The sequence below is a fragment of the Primulina tabacum genome, chromosome 1, assembly GCF_025594145.1.
Source record: "Primulina tabacum isolate GXHZ01 chromosome 1, ASM2559414v2, whole genome shotgun sequence".
Classification (NCBI taxonomy): Eukaryota; Viridiplantae; Streptophyta; class Magnoliopsida; order Lamiales; family Gesneriaceae; genus Primulina; species Primulina tabacum.
Genome location: NC_134550.1, coordinates 31,579,401 through 31,592,327, shown reverse-complemented (window position 1 = coordinate 31,592,327; position 12,927 = coordinate 31,579,401). Strand labels below are relative to the sequence as shown.

General features: G+C 33.6%; 1 long non-coding RNA gene across 1 annotated transcript in view; it reads left to right on the top strand.

Moving 5' to 3' along the window:
- The window catches only part of LOC142543684 (uncharacterized), a 24,628-nt gene extending 13,297 nt beyond the window's left edge, over positions 1-11,331 (top strand). Inside the window, exons 2-3 of the long non-coding RNA XR_012819810.1 lie at positions 5,456-5,498; positions 10,837-11,331. This is a non-coding gene — a long non-coding RNA (uncharacterized LOC142543684). The remainder of the gene's footprint in view (positions 1-5,455; positions 5,499-10,836) is intronic.
- Positions 11,332-12,927: the final 1,596 nt, after the last annotated feature.

The window sequence follows — 12,927 nt, the reverse complement described above, 5'->3', positions numbered from 1 at the left end:
AATTCTCAAACTCTACTCTTTTATCCTCCCGGTACGAAACTGAGAAAAATCTTCGATAGAATTCAGCTTTGAAGACTTCCCACGTGATCACAGTACCATGTTGTTCTAATATTCCTTTGATTGTAATCCACCAACTTCTGACAGCCTCTCGTAACTGGTTGGGCACCAATTTAATTCACTGCTCATCTGAATACTTAAGCAAATCAAACAACAGTTCTATATCACCTAACCAATTCTGACACTCTTCAGACATCTCAGTACCCCTCAAAATCGGCGGTTGAAACGATTGAAATTTCTTCAACTGTATTTCCATCGGAGTTTCTGATATATCTATCTGTTCAACCGAAGTACTGTCCCGTTCTAGAATTCTTCTAAGAGGTATATCTGATTACCAAAATCATTAGTAACCCAAATACTACAAACATGTTCCATTCTTTCTCGGATCATCTTACTGCTGATCATGAATCAGATCTGATTCATACTCAATAATACATAATACCAACTCAAATTAGATAATCAGGTAAACATGTATTTCAAAGCAGTAAATCATAGCATCATGATAGCATACATAATGTAAATCAACATTAAAATAAATATCATGCTAGCAATCACATGCAAGGAAAGAAAACTCAATCTACCCCGCTCATTCTCTTCTATCTCAGTCTAAAGGATCTATCGCTCTGATACCACCTGTTGTGGGGACCCGGACGCTAATCATCTTCTTAATCTTCTTTGGGATTTAATTATCAATTAAGATAAACAGGGTCTAAAAATTTTTCTTTTTAAAAATGTAAGTGCGGAACGTAATGGAATTTAACTAATATACATCTCAGTATAAAAGTACAATAATGTACAACAATTATTCAAACTAGTCTAAGGTTCAACTACTAAATTTCAAGTATTAAACCAAGTCTACAATAAGTCCGGCATCTCAGTAAAATCCTCTGTTGTTTAATTTCTTTGGTATATATTTTATAAATCCTTTATGTTTTGTAAAAGTTCCAAATATGAATCTTATATTCATTATTATTCTGAGATTTAAATTCTTCTTTTTCTTAGCTCAATACGAGTTGAAAATGGTATATAGGCTGGAAACCAATAACCTCCATGTGTGCGAAAGCCACTAAGGAAAAGTTTGGTAAAACAATGCCATGTATCATATTCCTCATTTTGATCCCAAGCCTCAGATGGTATCAGAGCCTTGGAAATAGTCTGGATAATAATTTAGCACTTTTTATTCAAATGAATATTTTCAGTTTTAAAGAAACTGTTCAAAACAGTTTAAATGAAGAATATGATTTACCAAAGAATTTAGATTTATTGAATAAATGGACTATTCCTAAGATAGAATCTAAATGATCTATAAGTTAGGAACCTTTGAAAAAATTGGTTTTAAACAGGTAGTTAAAACTACAGAATCACCGGTACCACTTCATAATAATGAAATGGTTATTAGATTGTTAAACAATAAAGATATTTTACTTTATAGGAAAAATTACAAATTCATGCATATATGTTTAATTCAAATAGCTTTTAGACCTTTAACATTAGAAGGACTACCAGAAAGCTTTATAGCAGCTTTAAGAGATGGTAGAAATTTAAATTGGAAACAATCCCTTATGGGAATAATTCAATCTAGTCTGGCTCATGGTCCAGTATATTTTGATGTTTATCCGAATTTATCTTTATCTTTGTCTGATATTAATATATTAGATTCTTTAACATTAAATGTTAAAACTCATGGTTATAATTATACTCCTGGCACAGAAGTTATATGTATCTGTTATCGTATTTATTATAAACCATTATTTACACCGAATCCTATGTGTAAGAGAATAGATAAAAAATTAAATGAAACTATTCTAATAGAAACTAATTTTAATAGATCTAATATTACAACCCGTAGATCTATAAAATGGGAAGAAATTGAATTTCCAGAAAATTGGATAATTGAACAAGCTGTTCCTAGAAATCCTATAATAAATTGAGATTTACAACAAGTTATTCAAAATAATGAAGGATCTGTTCAAATACAGTTCAATAATGAACAAAGAAGATTATTGCCATCTTCTATCTATACTAGATCAAGATCTAGTCATTCTTTTATTTCACCATTAGATTATTTGGTGGATATTCCTCAAACTTCTAGAGTTTCTACTTCTCAGATAAGAGAAGATGTTGAGTCTCCTGTATAAGATACAGTAGATGAATTAATCATTAATCAAAATAATATTGTGCATAAAAATAACTTTCAAAAAGTTAGAGAAACTGATACAGTTTCAGAAATGAATTTTAGTATTTAATGGATAGTAAATCTAAAATTGATTTTACTAAAGGATCTCTTGCTAGAGCAAGGATCAATGCAGAATTCTATTTACCCAAATGAGAATCTTTCAGAAATTGGTACTTTAAAAGTTTTTCTGAAGATGAGTTTGATTATATTGTTGCGGAATTTTATAAATATTGTGAAAACCAGAATAAATTGATTCATTTTGTTCCTTGGTTTTTTAAAACTTTTATCATAGATTATATTTTTATTCTTGAAAGAAATTATAAACTTTCTTCTGGACATATTCAAAAATCTGTTTATCCTCCTCAACAATCTTTTATTATAGAAAAGAATAATAAAATTTTAAATTTTACTGCTTTTTCAAAATTATTTGACAATGATATGTTACAAATAACTGTTAAACATATTAATCAGATAATTGAAAAACAGAATTATACAAATTTGTATCTTACGATAATAAGTGAAGAGATAGTTTCTCTTAAGGATCGTATTGATAAAATTATTCTGGCTATTAATCAAATAAAACCAGATGTTCATATACAATCTAAAGAAGAAGAAACTAATATTGTTTCTATTGCTACTTCTTCTATTCAATCCCCTCCAGATATAAAAGATTTTAAATTTAAATCTTATGTTTCTGATATAGAAAAATTATTAGAAGAAAAATTTAAAAATCTTAATTTGAATACTCTTAATGAAGAGTTTGATAATGATGAAAATCATTCTGAAGAAGAAATTAATAAAATTAAATGGGCAGATAGACCTACCCAGAACAAATATTATTATAATAGACCTACTCCCATGCATGTTCTTATTGAAGAAAAAGAATATATATTTGCTAATAGTTATAATGGGAAAAGTATTTATGAATGGAATATAGATGGTTTTAGTGATAAGCAAATTTATAATTGTAACGTCCTGAAAAATTGAAGGTCCATGTGAACCACATGCATACAAGTTATTAAATTTCTTTAGTATATTATTAAATTGTCACAGCATTAAATTAGTAATTATTTCATGAAATTTTAAAAGTTCATGTATTAGAGTTTCTAGATGCATTTCACGTTCGATCGAGAAGCGAAAACCGGAGAATTTTCAGGAAAATTATTTTAATTACACGATTTATTTTTATAAATTAAGTTAAAGCATTTTTAAGTGTATTTTTCAAAAAAAAAATGAGAATTTTTGGGTATTTTTACCCACATGATTTTTAATTTTTACGTTACGCAAATTTTATCCAATCGGGGACTTTTTAAGAGTTCGGCTAATAATTTCAAAATCTTTTCAACACGAAATGTTTTTCGGGAGTGTGTTTGGATTTAATAAGCTTACTTGTAAGCTTGTTGGACTTAAAACCCTTTTCAAGCCCTTAATTAGTATATATTAAGACCCATTAACCATTGAATTAACTAACTAATTATTATGAATTAAATTGTTGGCATCCAGTAACCCCCACCACGTCCCTCACGTTTCCCCTCCTTCCATAATGCCACGGTTTCAACGGGAACAGTCGGCTGAAGACCATTAGCTTGTTATTAAATACCTAATTATCTTCCTAAGCTTCCCTTAAACCAAAATTAAGGTAATCAGCCGCCCACCCTCCTCCACTCACAATCACCCTCGTGAAAGTGCTGCTTCAAGGTTTTCGGTGGCATCAATTCTTCCTTCAAGCAAGAGCATCTCCTTCGGTCATTTGTCCCTTGATTGTTTGTCCAAGTTTAACCATCAGGCACGTTTTGTATCATTCTTTCTGCATCATTCACGCCATTTTATGCTGTTACATGTGTGCTCGCATACGAAAAATGTTTTAAACCCGCTGTTGCTTCGTTTATGCATTCGGTTTTCAAGTGATCATGCTACCCTTAGTTTGATACTCACGTTTTCTGACTTTTAGTGCAAGAGGTTGCTGTTTTGTGAAGGTTAAGGGGGCGTTCAGGAGGGCAGACCGATGTTGTGTAGAGGGCGTAAGGTTTGGACAGGTTTGGGAGGGGGCCGAGAGGTGTAGGATGGAAGGGTTTTCTCGCTTTTGGGTGGTGAGCGAGGGAGAGGTCGAACCAGCGGCGCGAGGGCTGAACCGAGCCACGTACTAGGCCCTGGTGGGCTGAGGACACGGCTTGGAGAGGGTTGACAGCCGCTGGATCTGTCCTCATAGTGGTTCGATCAAGCTCAAGCGCTAAGGGGAGTCTCGTGTGTGATCTTTTGGCTGTTTTGTGGTTTTACGCAGGATTTGTACAGCTGCCTCACGCTTTGGTTTAGCTTGGTTTAGCAGGTCTCTTATGGTCTTAAGGGTGAGATTTTAAAGGCTGGAAATAAGTTATAAGAGGTGGACCGAATATTTCAAGGGTGGGAGCCATGTGGGGGTTGTTGATTGCACTAAAAGAGGGGTGACCGAGTGCTTGGTGTTTCTTCTGGATTGGTAGTCGAGAGTTTTGGGTAAGATAATAGAGTATTAGGAGTTGTATAGTGTATTTAAGGTATGCAAAAAAAAAGGGGATAGATTTAGTTAAATTTTGAGTCGGATTAAAACCGGGACTCCGGTCCAAGTTTTAAAACGAATCCTTTAAGTTGTGAATTTGGCTAAAGTTTTCTTCTAGGAATGCTTTTAAATAATGTTTTGGGACATTTTAAGGAGTTTGGTAAGATTCAAGTCAATTTTAGAGGCCCAAGGGTGAAACGATAATTTTCGGGTTTTCAGGGGCAAAATGATCATTTTGCACCCGGGGTGAGATTTTGTTCTTGGCAGCGCCCTGAGCACAAATATATGATATTTTAAATGTTTATGTATCATTTTTATGATTTTACGCAATTATAATAAATACGTTGCATGATTGGTTTAAAGGAAAAGTTACGCATATGCATGTTTTTATTAAGTGATGAAAATGATGATATTTTTGAAGGATGGGAATTGGTTGTGACTGACGATGTATATGTATATGATGACATGAGATATGATGAGCGGAGGCCCGGGCTCAGTGGGCGGGTCATGCTGTCGCTGATGTCCCTCGCCGCCGGGTACCACGGTTTTTATAGATGGATCCATCGATTGAGCTGATACGATAGAGCTGATACGAAAGTCACAACTAATGAACTGAATTCAATTAAAAGAAAATGTTTAAGTTTATGATAACACGATGAGCTGTCTTGACACGTATATGATGATATGAGATGACATGATTTGACACGACATGATTTTATACGACATGTTTATGTTATGCTTTTAAGTTCATGAAAGATATGTTGAGTATGATATTTTTCACTGCTGTGTGCTGTGTATATGTACTTGTTATTAACGGTATAGGTGTGTTGAGTCTTTAGACTCACTAGGCGTGTGTGATGCAGATGAGCTTGTTATTGAGAGGACTGGAGGTGCTGAGCACTGAGTGGACAGACCTGGTGGGGTAACACGACCCGAGAACCACATGTTTTCCGCATTTTTTTTTTATGAGATTTGAGATGATATGAAAATTTTTATACGCTGGTTTTGGTACGCTGATGATCTTCACAATTTTTACTCGTTTATGTTTACGCACTATTTTTATTGTCAAATACTTAAGACATTTTTAAATGTTATTTCGAAAATTCGAGCTTTTATAAAAAAAACTATTTCCGCGCTTTTAAAATTAGTTGACGTTTCAGTTGGTATTAGAGCAAGGGTCTTGTATAGGGTTGTACCACCGCCAGCTTCTGTCGCTCAGTCTTCAAGCCTCAAGTCTGTAAGTTTATATGGTTTAAATGTTTTGAAAGTTTTAATGCTATCACCTGCATGTTACATGATATACGTTTTACAGTACATGTTTATCGGTCGCTATGTTTTGAGATTTAATGTTTTAAAAATTTTTGTGCACGTTATGACATGAAATGAGAAATTATATGATTTTCATGCATGCTGGCTTTGTGGTAGAATTAGACAAGAATAAGAATTTTGCTATTGGGCGTTAGGAGAAGTTGGAGATGATTTGGTAATATTAATTTTTGGTTAGTGGTACTGATGTTCTACTTGTAGGTCATAAATTAAACTTAAAAATTATGAATGCTTTTGAGACTTGTAAATTTTCTAAGAAAATACTAATGGTTCGGGATTGTTAGTTGAATTAGTTTTTGAGGATTACATGTAAGGATTATTGATTCGAAGACTACGAAGATTTTTGGAAGTGTAAAGCGTAGAATTTATTTAGGATGCATGCTCTACCTGGTTGGGTTTAAAGATGGAATTGCACAAATTGAGAATTTTAAGGATCTAATTGTAATAACCAATAATTTCAGGACCTAAGTACAAAAATAAAATTCTAAGGGACTATTTTCGAATTTACCGAATTTTGGGATTTAATTCTGAGTTTTGAGAATTTTAAGTTTTAAAGAGGCAAAAATCGATAATGTTATGGGGACAAAAATGCAAATTTCGAAGAGTTGTAGGGCTAAAAATGTAATTTTCGAGAACAATAAGGGCCAAATTGCAAATCTCGAAATTTTTTAGGATTAAATTCGAACTTCTAAGGAAGACTTGGGATTTTAAATATTATGATAATGTAAGACTAGTTATTAGAATTAATTTTGGGTTTAATAAACTTAAGGCTATTGAACCTTATGATACGGGAAACCTATGAAATGGAATTAGGAATGCCAAGAACTTGTGGCTGATTGTGGAATTTTTGGAATTAAGGATAAATTGGATAATTTTTTAGGAAATTAAAAATTAATGTTGCAATTCTAAGGAATTTGGAGACTAATTTAGCAATAAGAGAGATATTAATGGTTTAAATGATAGGAATTGCCAGTGATTTAGGATTGAAGGATATTTAGAACCTTTAGACATTTGAGTTATAATGTTATAAGGAATGATAAGCAAGGACATTGTAGGATAAATCAACGTTGGGTTTGAAAGGTTAAGCGCTAGAGAGTTAATGCTGTGGCAAGTTAAGAATTTATAGTGATAACAATTTAAGATTATAAAGTTGAGCAATTAAGTTCTAAGATTCGACAGTAAGTTAATTTATTTTTGGGAGCTTAAGGTTTGATGTAGCGTAAGTTTTAATCATGATCTTAAGAGTTCAAATTATACCCTTGTTGGAATTTAATTTTCCTAGAAAATTGGGTATGATCGATGGGTGGATTACTTGATTGACGCATATAAGAATTGAGGTAGACACCTTGTTTTAAGAAATTTTTGAAAGCCGTTAAGAAACTTGGGATTAAGTAGATATGTATATTGGAATTGTGTTATCTAAAGACTATTCGGGTTATGTAAGTGAATTACAAGTTTATGGGATAGGCGGTTATACTGAAATTTTAGGTGAAATAAAAACAATAAGGGAATTAGTTGGGTTTAACATAGGTTATCGATGAACGAATAATACGATTTTTATCGAGTAAGAAATCTAAAATATTGATATGAGGATTCTAGAACTCTATGAGTTATAAGTGAAGTTGATTTATTAGAGTTAGTCTAATACTACCATGGGATAACTTATCATGTTTTATATGCTAGTATCAATTAAACATTGAGGATGAGACAGTCGTTCCAATGAGGAAAGTTCAAGTGTCTTAGGCCTCAACTAAATGGTAATTGGGAAGAAAATAGTTTAAGCATGTGATTGATGATAGAAGGGTTTTTATTAATTAGGTAGAAGATCGATAGTGTATATTTGGGTTTTATAGATTAACGTTACTCGAGGTTTAAGATTTGCAACAATTTTACATAGGGGATGTTGTAAATGGTTAAGTTACGTAAGGTTTGTGCCGCAAAATAAGGATTCGATTCAAAGATCTTAGGCAAATACTATTATGGGGTTGATATAAGGTTTAAAATTTAAGTGTATTACCGATGATAGAAGTCGATCAGTAATTTTGGTGCTAAAGTTTCTTAAGTTGAACTACATAAATGATAATATAATAGGTTGATGAACATTATGGGTATTGTATAAGAAAAGTAAAGTGCAATAAGGTTTGGGCATCCACCTCAATTATGAGGAATCGCGAGATAAGCCAAATTCGAGGTCTTAGTAGAATAGAACTAAGTCACCATAAGTTGTTTTAAGTTGCGATTCGCAAACGAGAATTTTGGTAGGAAAATTTTATGAAGATCGAGGAGACATAAGGACAACTCGACACTTATTTTATCAGAGTAGCGCAGCGGAAGTGTGGATATTAGAATTAAGAGTCTAAACTTTTTGATTATCAAGGATAAGCGAATTTCGGGGACGAAATTCAATTTAAGGGGGGTAGATTGTAACGTCCTGAAAAATTGAAGGTCCACGTGAACCACATGCATAAAAGTTATTAAATTTCTTTAGTATTTTATTAAATTGTTTTAAAGCATTAAATGCATGTTTATTTTATTAATTATGAGTTTAATTATTTTTATGCATTTTATGCATAATTCATGTATGTTAGTAATTATTTCATGAAATTTTAAAAGTTCATGTATTAGAGTTTCTAGATGCATTTCACGTTCGATCGAGAAGCGAAGATCGGAGAATTTTCAGGAAAATTATTTTAATTACACGATTTATTTTTATAAATTAAGTTAAAGCATTTTTAAGTGTATTTTTCAAAAAAAAATGAGTAATTTTTGGTATTTTTACCCACATGATTTTTAATTTTTACGGTACGCAAATTTTATCAAATCGGGGACTTTTTAAGTGTTCGGCTAATATTTTCAAAATTTTTTCAACACGAAATGTTTTTCGGGAGTGTGTTTGGGTTTAATAGACTTACTTTTAAGCTTGTTGGACTTAAAACCCTTTTCAAGCCCTTAATTAGTATATATTAAGACCCATTAACCATTGAATTAACCAACTAATTATTATGAATTAAATTGTTGGCATCCAGTAACCCCCACCACGTCCCTCACGTTTCCCCTCCTTCCATAATGCCACGGTTTCAACGGGAACAGTCGGCTGAAGACCATTAGCTTGTTATTAAATACCTAATTATCCTCCTAAGCTTCCCTTAAACCAAAATTAAGGTAATCAGCCGCCCACCCTCCTCCACTCACAATCACCCTCGTGAAAGTGCTGCTTCAAGGTTTTCGGTGGCATCAATTCTTCCTTCAAGCAAGAGCATCTCCTTCGGCCATTTGTCCCTTGATTGTTTGTCCAAGTTTAACCATCAGCCCGTTTTGTATCATTCTTTCTGCATCATTCACGCCATTATATGCTGTTACATGTGTGCTCGCATACGAAAAATGTTTAAACCCGTTGTTGCTTCGTTTATGCATTCGGTTTTCAAGTGATCATGCCACCCTTAGTTTGATACTCACGTTTTCTGACTTTTAGTGCAAGGGGTTGCTGTTTTGTGAAGGTTAAGGGGGCGTTCAGGAGGGCAAACCGATGTTGTGTAGAGGGCGTAAGGTTTGGACAGGTTTGGGAGGGGGCCGAGAGGTGTAGGATGGAAGGGTTTTCTCGCTTTTGGGTGGTGAGCGAGGGAGAGGTCGAACCAGCGGCGCGAGGGCTGAACCGAGCCACGTACTAGGCCCTGGTGGGCTGAAGACACGGCTTGGAGAGGCTTGACAGCCGCTGGATCTGTCCTCATAGTGGTTCGATCAAGCTCAAGCGCTAAGGGGAGTCTCGTGTGTGATCTTTTGGCTGTTTTGTGGTTTTACGCAGGATTTGTACAGCTGCCTCACGCTTTGGTTTAGCTTGGTTTAGCAGGTCTCTTATGGTCTTAAGGGTGAGATTTTAAAGGCTGGAAATAAGTGATAAGAGGTGGACCGAATATTTCAAGGGTGGGAGCCATGTGGGGGTTGTTGATTGCACTAAAAGAGGGGTGACCGAGTGCTTGGTGTTTCTTCTGGATTGGTAGTCGAGAGTTTTGGGTAAGATAATAGAGTATTAGGAGTTGTCTAGTGTATTTAAGGTATGCAAAAAAAAAAGGGGATAGATTTAGTTAAATTTTGAGTCGGATTAAAACCGGGACTCCGGTTCAAGTTTTAAAACGAATCCTTTAAGTTGTGAATTTGGCTAAAGTTTTCTTCTAGGAATGCTTTTAAATAATGTTTTTGGACATTTTAAGGAGTTTGGTAAGATTCAAGTCAATTTTAGAGGCCCAAGGGTGAAACGATAATTTTCGGGTTTTCAGGGGCAAAATGGTCATTTTGCACCCGGGGTGAGATTTTGTTCTTGGCAGCGCCCTGAGCACAAATATATGATATTTTAAATGTTTATGTATCATTTTTATGATTTTACGCAATTATAATAAATACGTTGCATGATTGGTTTAAAGGAAAAGTTACGCATATGCATGTTTTTATTAAGTAATGAAAATGATGATATTTTTGAAGGATGAGAATTGGTTGTGACTGACGATGTATATGTATACGATGACATGAGATATGATGAGTTGAGGCCCGGGCTCAGTGGGCGGGTAATGCTGTCGCTGATGTCCCTCGCCGCCGGGTACCACGGTTTTTATAGATGGATCCATCGATAGAGCTGATACGATAGAGCTGATACGAAAGTCATAACTAATGAACTGAATTCAGTTAAAAGAAAATTTTTAAGTTTATGATAACACGATGAGCTGTCTTGACACGTATATGATGATATGAGATGACATGATTTGACACGACATGATTTTATACGACACGTTTATGTTATGCTTTTAAGTTCATGAAAGATATGTTGAGTATGATATTTTTCACTGCTGTGTGCTATGTATATGTACTTGTTATTAACGGTACAGGTGTGTTGAGTCTTTAGACTCACTAGGCGTGTGTGATGCAGATGAGCTTGTTATTGAGAGGACTGGAGGTGTTGAGCACTGAGTGGACAGACCTGGTGGGGTGACACGACCCGAGGACCACATGTTTTTCGCATTTTTTTTTATGAGATTTGAGATGATATGAACATTTTTATACGCTGGTTTTGGTACGCTGATGATCTTCACAATTTTTACTCGTTTATGTTTACGCACTATTTTTATTGTCAAATACTTAAGATATTTTTAAATGTTATTTCGAAAATTCGAGCTTTTATAAAAAAAATATTTCCGCGCTTTTAAAATTAGTTGACGTTTCAGTTGGTATCAGAGCAAGGGTCTTGTATAGGGTTGTACCACCGCACGCTTCTGTCGCTCAGTCTTCAACCCTCAAGTCTGTAAGTTTATATGGTTTAAATGTTTTGAAAGTTTTAATGCTATCACCTGCATGTTACATGATATACGTTTTACAGTACATGTTTACCGGTCGCTATGTTTTGAGATTTAATGTTTTAAAAATTTGTGTGCACGTTATGACATGAAATGAGAAATTATATGATTTTCATGCATGCTGGCTTTGTGGTGGAATTAGACAAGAATAAGAATTTTGCTATTAGGCGTTAGGAGAAGTTGGAAATGATTTGGTAATATTAATTTTTGGTTAGTGGTACTGATGTTCTACTTGTAGGTCATAAATTAAACTTAAAAATTATGAATGCTTTTGAGACTTGTAAATTTTCTAAGAAAATACTGATGGTTCGGGATTGTTAGTTGAATTAGTTTTTGAGGATTACATGTAAGGATTATTGATTCGAAGACTACGAAGATTTTTGGAAGTGTAAAGCGTAGAATTTATTTAGAATGCATGCTCTACCTGATTGGGTTTAAGGATGGAATTGCACAAATTGAGAATTTTAAGGATCTAATTGTAATAACCAATAATTTCAGGACCTAAGTACAAAAATAAAATTCTAAGGGACTATTTTCGAATTTACCGAATTTTGGGATTTAATTCTGAGTTTTGAGAATTTTAAGTTTTAAAGAGGCAAAAATCGATAATGTTATGGGGACAAAAATGCAAATTTCGAAGAGTTGTGGGGCCAAAAATGTAATTTTCGAGAACAATAAGGGCCAAATTGCAAATCTCAAAATTTTTGAGGATTAAATTCGAATTTCTAAGGAAGACTTGGGATTTTAAATATTCATGAAAATGTAAGACTAGTTATTAGAATTAATTTTGGGTTTAATAAACTTAAGGCTATTTATGATACGGGAAACCTATGAAATGGAATTAGGAATGCCAAGAACTTGTGGCTGATTGTGGAATTTTTGGAATTAAGGATAAATTGGATAATTTTTGAGGAAATTAAAAATTAATGTTGCAATTCTAAGGAATTTGGAGACTAATTTAGCAATAAGAGAGATATTAATGGTTTAAATGATAGGAATTGCCAGTGATTTAGGCTTGAAGGATATTTAGAACCTTTAGACATTTGAGTTATAATGTTATAAGAAATGATAAGCAAGGACATTGTAGGATAAATCAACGTTGGGTTTGAAAGGTTAAGCGCTAGAGAGTTAATGCTGTGGCAAGTTAAGAATTTAGAGTGATAACAATTTAAGATTATAAAGTTGAGCAATTAAGTTCTAAGATTCGACAGTAAGTTAATTTATTTTTGGGAGCTTAAGGTTTGATGTAGCGTAAGTTTTAATCATGATCTTAAGAGTTAAAATTATACCCTTGTTGGAATTTAATTTTTCTAGAAAATTGGGTATGATCGATGGGTGGATTACTTGATTGACGCATATAAGAATTGAGGTAGACAACTTGTTTTAAGAAATTTTTGAAAGCCGTTAAGAAACTTGGGATTAAATAGATATGTGTATTGGAATTGTGTTATCTAAAGACTATTTGGGTTATGTAAGTGAATTACAAGTTTATG